Here is a 9,393-nt window from a genome sequence, read left to right as displayed (position 1 = left end):
TACTCGGAAGGCTGAGGCAAGAGAATGTCGTAAACCCGGGAGGTGAGCTTGCAGTGAGCTGAGATCCAGCCACTGCACTCCAGCCTGGGTGAGAGAACATGACTCCGTCTCAAAAAAAAAAAAAAGGCTGGGTGCAGTGGCTCATGCCTGTAATCCCAGTACTTTGGGAGGACAAGGTGGGCGGATCATGAGGTCAGGAGTTCGAGACCAGCCTGACCAATACAGTGAAACCCCAACTCTACTAAAAATACAAAAATTAGCCAGGTGTGGTGACACGTGCCTATAATCCCACCTACTCAGGACCCCAAGGCAGGAGAATTGCTTGAACCCAGGAGGCGGAGGTTGCAGTGAGCTGAGATTGTGCCACTGCACTCCAGCCTGGGTGACAGAGCAAGACTCCGTCTCAAAAAAAAAAAAAGGGAAATAGGTCTATGTATTTGGTGCCACAGGAAGGGTGGAAGTGACATCACTGTCCCATCCTCCCCATCCCCCTGCTGATTGAAATCATTCTTTCTCCCAGTGAAAATCTCTGAGGATAAATGTGGCTGGCAACGGCTGAGGAGTCCGTGATCACCACCACCAGACGATTATTTGGCCCTTTCTTTCAGCTGTTGGGTTTATTTTTATTTTTTATTGTTTTGGTTTATTCTCAGTGATAAAGTAAAATTACAAAGCATCCCCAGAACAAAGAAGACTGGTACCTCCCTAGTCCTACTACCTGGCCTGGACTCAACCCTCTAAGACTCTTCTCCACCTGCCTGCCCTGTTCTCAGCATCAGGAGAGCACCTATTCCTAACTAGGACTTCTGCCTACATCTCTCACATCAGAAATCAGGGCTTAAATTTCCCTGGCTTATTTTATCCCAAATCCAATGAGAAAAGTGAAAGTCTAATTAATCCTGATTCAACTATTTTATTTTACACATGGAGACAAAATCTTTCTAATTACAGTACTTAAAAGTCAAAACTTTTTAAAATACAATCAGTGATATATGCAAAGTTACTGCTAATTCACTGTAAGTTTAAAGCCCAAATATGCCTAATACCAACTTTAACATAATCAATTTAACTCTTGTTTTTCCAAGCAAGAGTCAACCCTTTTTCTAAGGGGAGATAATAATGGTATATGTAGGAACATTTCCACAGGAGATATCAGCTTTCCTTTTATTCAGTTTAGAGAAGAACAATTCTAAGTAAAGCTTTAAAAAATTATTTAACACAGATATTTTTTATAGGCAATACTGAAGGACAGGATGACCAGTAAGGGTGCTCAGTGTAAAACCCCTAAGGTTGCACAAGTTATAGAAGAAATTTTCTTATAATGCAAGGACATGAGTTTCTAGATTGAACAGAACTACCAGAAACCTGGCAAAGTAAATGAAAAAAAGATTCATACAAAGAAAACTGACTTTGAAATTTCAGAACACAAAGATAAAAACAAAATCCAAAAATTTCCAGACAGTAAACATTACATATAAAGAATTAGGAATCCAAATAGCATCAGTCTTCCCAATATTAGCAGTTGAAGAAAGAAGAGTACCTTTAAAATCCTGAGAGAAACTTATTTCCAGTCCAGAATTCTACACCCAGTTAAACCATCCATCAAGACTGAGAGCAGAATAAAATTTTCAAGTACTTCAGTTCACAACAATGTACCTCATATGCACCGTTTTCTCAGGAATCCACTGAGAAATATTTTCTAGGTATGAGAAAGTAGATAAAAAAGGAGTAGATGGGAGGGGTGTGGTGGCTCACACCTGTAATCCCAGCACTTAGAGAGGCGGAGGCAGGCAGATCACATGAGCTCAGGAGTTCGAGATCAGCCTGGCTAACATGGCGAAATCCCATTTCTACTAAAAATACAAAATGTAGCTGGGCATGGTGGCCTGCACCTCTAATTCCAGCTAGTTGGGCGGTTGAGGCATGAGAATAGCTTGGACTTGGGAGACGGAAGTTGCAGTGAGCCGAGATTGTACCACTGCACTCCACCCTGGGTGACAGAGTGAGAATATGTCAAAAAAAAAAAAAAAACAAAAAAACAAAAAAAAAAACCGGAGTAGTCATGGCTCTAGGTAGTAGAAGATGCACCCCAAGGTAATATCAAAGGAACCATGGCAGGTGCCTATAACCCCAGCTACTGGGGAGGCTGAGGCCAGAGGATCACTTGAGCCCAGGAATTCGAGACCAGCCTGGGCAACATAGTAAGACTCTGTCTCAATAATAATAATAATAATAATAATAATAATAATAATAATAATGGCAAAGAGAATTCTCAGGACTATGACAAAAGAAAGCCCCAAGAGTGATGTCCAGCAGGTCTGACGGAGAGCAATCACTGCAGACTGGATGAAGCAGAACACTCATCTGACAAGGAATTAATAATCACAATATATAAGGAATGCAACCAACTCTACAGGAAAAGTATCTAATAATCCGATTTAAAATGGGCAAAAGATCTCAATAGACATTTCTCAAAAGAAGACACGCAAATGGCAAACAGGTGTATGAAAAGGTATTCAACATCATTGATCATCAGAGAAATGCAAATCAAAACTACAGTGAGACATCATCTCACTCCAGTTAAAATGGCTTTTATCCAAAAGATAGGCAATAACAAACGCTAGCAAAGATGTGGAGAAGAGGGAATCCTTGTACACTGTTGGTGGAAATGTAAATTAGCACAGCCACTATGGAAAACCGTTTGGAAGTTCTTCAAAAAACTAAAAATAGAGCTATTATATGACCCAGCAATTTCACTGCCAGATAGATACCCAAAAGAAAGGAAATGAGTGTATCGAAGAGATATCTGCACTCCTATGTTTATTACAGCACTATTCACAATAACAAAAATTTGGAAGCAACCTAAGTGTATGTCAACAGATGAATGGATAAAGAAAATATGGTATCTATACACAACGGAATACTATTTAGCCATAAAAAAGAATGAGATCCTTCCTATCATTTACAACAACGTGGATGGAACTGCAGGTCATTATGTTAAGTAAAATAAACCACGCACAGATAGATAAACTTTGCATGTTCTCACTCATGTGTGGGAGCTAAAAATTACAAAAAAATGGACTCATGGAGATAGAGGGTAGAATGGCAGTTACCAGATGCTGGGAAGGAGACCGGGGGCTGTGGGGGCACAGTGGATGGTTAATGAGTATAAAAAAACAGAAAGAATAAATAAGACCTAGTATTTGATAGCACAAAAGGGTAACTTTTGCTATCAACAAGTCAATAATAATTTAATTGCACATTTAAAAATAGCTGAAAGAGGCCAGGCATGATGGCTCACGCCTATAATCCCAGCACTTTGGGAGGCTGAGACAAGCAAATCACTTCAGGTCAGGAGTTTAAGGTCAGCATAGCCAATGTGGAGAAACCCTGTCTCTACTAAAAATACAAAACTTAGCTGGGCTTGATGGCATGCACCTATAATCCCAGCTGCTCAGGAGGCTGAAGTAGGAGAATCGCTTGAACCCAGGAGGCGGAGGCTGCAGTGAGCCGAGATCACACCACTGCACTCCAGCCTGGGCGACAGGGTGAGACTCGGTCCCCCAAAAAATAAAAAATAAAATAAAATAAAACCAAGAAGTAGAGCACTATAGGGAGGTCACTCCCAGGCAAATGGGAGAAAGAAACAGCAACAGATTGTCTGATATGTTTGATGTTAGCGAAAGGAATTATAGTTCTGTCAGAAAGTTTATAGATGAACTAGTGGTATGTGCATAAAAAACTAATAGCCCAAAAAAGGCAATGCTTAATGCTAAGAGTTAAAAGAAATGTGTTCAATCATACTTGACTCAGCTGTGAACAACAGTCATAATGTAAATGTATTACTGAGTGTTGGTTTAATCAAAGATCGCTAAGTCACTCTATTGAGAAGCTAAGGGGGGAAGTGTATGTGGCAGAGGTATGTTGAGGCATGTTGGAGAACTAAATCCTCACCTTCCTTAGTAGCCAGTGACTAAATAATGTCTAACAGTGAAAGATGAAGAAACATCAGTATAAGCATGTTTGGTTTTATAAACTAAGTATACGTATTTCTTTGTTTGATTTTTTTTTTTTTTTTTTGAGACGGAGTTTTGCTCTTGTTGCCCAGGCTGGAGTGCAGTGGCGTGATCTCGGTTCACCACAACCTCTGCCTCCCGGGTTCAAGTGATTCTCCTGCCTCAGCCTCCCAGTAGCTGGCATTACAGGCATGCGCCACCACGCCCGGCTAATTTTGTATTTTTAGTAGAGAAGTAGAGACAGGGTTTCTTCATGTTGGTCAGGCTGGTCTCGAACTCCTAACCTCAAGTGATCTGCCCGCCTCGGTCTCCCAAAGTGCTGGGATTAAGGTGTGAGCCACTACACCCGGCCAGTACGTGTATTTCTTAGAGGCAAAAAAAAAAAAAAAAAAAAAAGTTTTTTCATCCAGAGTTAAGAGAAATAAATTATAGAATATTTTTAAAGTATGCATACCTATTGTTTTGAAATTCCTCTGGTTATTTATTTAAGAGTCTTACTGCCTTTCTTCCCAGGACATAATTTCTGTATTTCTGTTTTGGAGACATTCAAAAAGTGTGGTTAGCAAACCACAATTCTTCCATTTAGAACGGCATTATGAAGCCTTTTTTAGAGGACTTAAGACATTAATTTAAAAACTAATTTTGTTCACAAGAACATAAACTCAATGACTGCATGGCAAATTGTTCCAAGTATATTTTAATAACTTTCTGACCAAACAAAATCAGAAGATGGTTTTTAAGTTCAGTTTGAGTCCATTAAAAATAGAATAGTCAGCTGGGTGCAGTGGCTCATGCCTGTAAACCCAACAGGAGGCCAAGACTGGAGGATCGCCTGAGGCCAGGAGTTCAAGACCAGCCTGGGCAGCATAGCAAAACCCCATCTCTACAAAATAAAATAATTATCCAGTCATGGTGATGCAGGCCTGTAGTCCCAGCTACTCGGGAGGCTGAGGCAGGAGGCTCACTTAAGCCTGGGAGGTTGAAGCTGCAGTGAGCTATGATCATGCCACTGTACGCCAGTATGAGCAACAGAGTGAGATCCTCTCTCAAAAAACAAACAAAAGAATAGCCAAGGCAAAGCCTATTTTACTAATACAAAAATATTTTCCAGATACAGTATTCATTTAAAATGTGATTTTTCCATGTAACAGTAAGAATACTTCATAAAGCAATAAAAAAGAAAAAAAAACTTAGCAATTTTTAAATGAGGCTTATGAATAACAAAAGTCAGGGGCCTTTTTCCATAACTCAGATAATTAAAGTAATTATCTGCTAAACACATATTACATGAATTGTAATGAAAAAGAAGGACTCCAAAACTAGAGTCAAAGACTTGCGTTCAAATTCTGGCTTCATCGCTCACCAACTGGATGATTTGGGGTAAGTCATTTTATTTGTTTCAGCCTCAATTTATTCAACCCTCAAGCACCTAGATGGTATCAGGCACTATTTCAGGCACAGGGACACAGTAGTCATTGTGTGGTCCATGCCGTCATGGAGCTTACATTCTAAGGGGAAAAAATATTCCAACACTTTGGGAGGTCGAAGCAGGAGGATCTCTTGAGACCAGGAGTTTGAGACCAGCCTGGTCAACATAGCAAGACCCCATTTCTATACAATAAAATTACTGGATCATATCTGGCCTTTCTTTCTGTAACATAAGCAAATAGGTAAATGATGATGCCATTTATGAAATGGAGAACTCTGTGGGAACAGCAGGTTTCAGTGGTGGATATCGAGAGCTTAGTTTTGGACTTGTCAAGTATGTAATGCCTACCAACCTCTAAGAAAAAACATCGAGATGGCAGCTGGAGCTATGAGTCTGAGGTTTTGGGGAGCATCTGAGCAGAAGCTATCCTTTGATTAGCATTAGTATACAGGAGATACATAAAGCCCTGTGACTGGATGGGATTATCTAGCGAAGATGTGCACATGGGGAAATGTATGGGGTTCAGAACGAAGCCCTGGGCCAGAGAAGGAAGAACCAGATGCTAGAAATGAAGAACCAGCCGAGCGCGGCAGCTCACGCCCGTAATTCCAGCACTTTGGGAGGCCAAGGTGGGCAGATCACGAGGTCAGGAGATTGAGACCATCCTGGCTGACACAGTGAAACCCTGTCTCTACTAAAAATACAAAAAATTAGCCCAGCATGGTGGGCTATGGTGGGCTAGCCCATGGTGGTGGGCGCCTGTAGTCCCAACTACTCGGGAGGCTGAGGCAGGAGAATGGCGGGAACCCGGGAGGCAGAGCTTGCAGTGAGCCAAGATCACACCGCTGCACTCTAGCCTGGGCGACAGAGCAAGACTCCGCCTCAAAAAAATTAATTAATTAATTAATTAATTAAAAAAAAGAAATCAAGAACCAAGAACCAAGGAAGGTCACTGAGAAGAGCCTTCATAGTTGAAAGAAAACCGGGAGAGTGTGGTAACACAGAAGCCAAAAGAAGAGTTTCAAGGAGGGTATGAACCCATTGATCAGCTGGGTCAAAGGCTGTTGAAAAGTTCCAGAAGGTATGGCCCAAAAAGTGAGTGATGAACGTGGCAACAAGGAGGTCACTGGTGACCTTAATGAGGGCAGTTTGGGTGCAATGGTGGGGACAGAATCTCTGCTGGAGTGGGCTAAGGAAAAGATGGGAGGTGAGTGAGAATGTAGTGACCATAGGCAATGCCTTCAAGAAGTTCTGCAGTGAAAAGGAGCAGACAAATGGGAAGGTAGCCAGAAAGAAATGATGTGGGATCAAGAAAAGTTGTTTTGTTTTTTTTAAGAAGCGGAAAATGTTAGCGTAGGTTTCCTTTCACATAGGAATGATCCAGTAAAGGAAGAGAAATCAGTGATGTAAGAGAGAGGAGGTAATAGTTATAAATCATGTTTTTAAAATCCTGACAGGTGAGTAATTAAATATGAATCTCCTACATTAAATGACATTGGTTTTTTGTTTGTTTGTTTGTTTTTTCTTTTAATGGAAAACGTTAGCGTAGGTTTCCTTTCAGATAGGACAAAATTCTTGATTTCTCTTTCCTCTTTTCCTGCATCACAAGTTCACTGAACTCTACCTCTGCATTCTAGCCAAAGTCAGTCCACTGGTGTCTATCTCCATTTCATCTGCAGTCATTGTAATCCAAGCCACCGTCATACCTCACTACTACAATAGCCTTAAAACTGGTTTCTCTACTTTCTCTTTCTTCTCTTATGCCCTCGTAATTCATTCTCAAGACAGCCACCAGAGTAAATCAGATCAGTTACTCCTCTGCTTAAACCATCCCACGGCTTATCTCAAATACAACCAAAACTCTTTACTGCAGCTTTCAAACTTCAACACACATTGTCCTCTGGTACTCCTGTCTTTCCCTCTTTTATTTTATTTTATTTTATTTTTATTTTTATATGAAAAACTTTCAGCATGAAATCTCCTTGTGAATGGTTCTATGAAAATGTCTGGTATTTTGTTAGCTTCTCATTCCTTATTTCCAAATATTTAACATTGAGTTTATGTGTATCCATTTTATTGGTTCCTAAGAGTTTACATTTCTCCATAATTCCTTTTTGTCACATCTAATAAGTCTGTGTCCACAAGAAACATTATTCTGCTGTGATTTACAGGTCAAGTCTTGGGGTCAGATTGACTTGGATTAAATCTCAGCTCAGCCGAGTGATAAATCTGTGGCCTTGTGAAAAGTTAACTAAAATCTCTGAACTGCAGTGTCCTTTTCTGTCAAAAGTTAATAATAATACCTATTTCAGGCAAGGCGCGGTGGCTCATGCCTGTAATCCCAGCACTTTGGGAGGCCAAGGCGGGCAGATCACAAGGTCAGGAGGTGGAGACCATCCTGGCTAACACGGTGAAACCCTGTCTCTACTAAAAATACAAAAAATTCACCGGGTGTGGTGGTGAGCGCCTGTAGTCCCAGCTACTCAGGAGGCTGAGGCAGGAGAATGGCCTGAATTCAAGAGGTGGAGCTTGCAGTGAGCCGAGATCACGCCACTGCACTCCAGCCTGGGCAACAGGGCAAGACTCTGTCTTAAAAAATAATAATAAAAAATAAAAAAGGATAATACCTATTTCATTAGGTTGTTATGAGGATTGGAAAACAAAATATATACAAAGTGTTTCACATGTAGTAAGCATTCCATAAATAACAGCTATTACTCTCATTATTATCATTACTCCATAGGCAAATAAAAAAGCAAAGTGAAAAATATTTATATAGTTAAGAAATTTACCATTTAAGAGTTAAATCAACTTGTGAATTCAATAAATGCAGAAATTTCTTATGAACCAACCAAGTAATCTTCAACTTTACTTTCATGCAGATTTCATTTAACTATGCTTTAAATGCTTTGAAACTAGATCGAGGTGGCTGGGCATGGTGGCTCACGCCTGTAACCCCAGCACTTTGGGAGGCCGAGGTGGACAGATCACAAGGTCAGGAGATCGAGACCATCCTGGCTAACACGGTGAAACCCCGTCACTACTAAAAATACAAAAAATTAGCTGGGAGTGGTGGCGGGCGCCTGTAGTCCCAGCTACTTGGGAGCCTGAGGCAGGAGAATGTCGTGAACCCGGGAGGCAGAGCTTGCAGTGCAGTGAGCCGAGATCGCACCACTGCACTCCAGCCTGGGCAACAGAGCAAGACTGTGTCTCAAAAAAAAGAAAAGAAAAAATAAAAGAAAGAAACTAGACAGAGGTGTGAACATACAAAACACCATTGAATTGAACACTGTATTTTATCTTTAATTTGTTTTAGAGACAAGGTCTCACTCTGTCACCCAGGCTGGGGTACAGTGGTGTGATCATAGCTCACTGCAGCCTCGAACCCCTGGGCTCAAGTGATACCCCAATCTCAGGGGTACTACAAGCTGGTACTACAAGCATGTGTCACCATACTTGGCTAATTTTTTTATTTTGTGTGGAGACAGGGTCTCGCTATGTTGACCAGGCTACTCTTGAACTCCTGGACTCAAGCAATCCTCCTGCCTTGGCCTCCCAAAGTGCTGGGATTACAGAGATGACCCACTGTGCCTGGTCCACTTAAAAACACTTTAAAATGGTTAATTTTATGTTATGTGAAATTTCACCTCAATTAAAAAAACACAATGAACACCTGTTATGCGCCTTATTTTGTTTAAAAGATATGGCCTTATGAACTTTCTTTTCCTTTCCTGGTCAAAAATATCAAATTAAAGTGGATATAAATAGGTGAGAGATGATAGATAGATAGATAGATAGATAGATAGATAGATAGATAGATAGATAGATAGATAGATAGAGGTTTGAGAGTTTAATCTGTCCCCAAGGATAAGAGCTTTAAAACCTCAATACTTTTTTGAGAGATAGATAGATAGATAGATAGATAGATAGATAGATAGATAGATAGAT

This window comes from Mandrillus leucophaeus, unplaced genomic scaffold, assembly GCF_000951045.1.
Source record: "Mandrillus leucophaeus isolate KB7577 unplaced genomic scaffold, Mleu.le_1.0 Scaffold247, whole genome shotgun sequence".
Taxonomy (NCBI): domain Eukaryota; kingdom Metazoa; phylum Chordata; class Mammalia; order Primates; family Cercopithecidae; genus Mandrillus; species Mandrillus leucophaeus.
The sequence above is the reverse complement of the archived record's forward strand: the minus strand, read 5'-3'. Positions refer to the sequence as shown.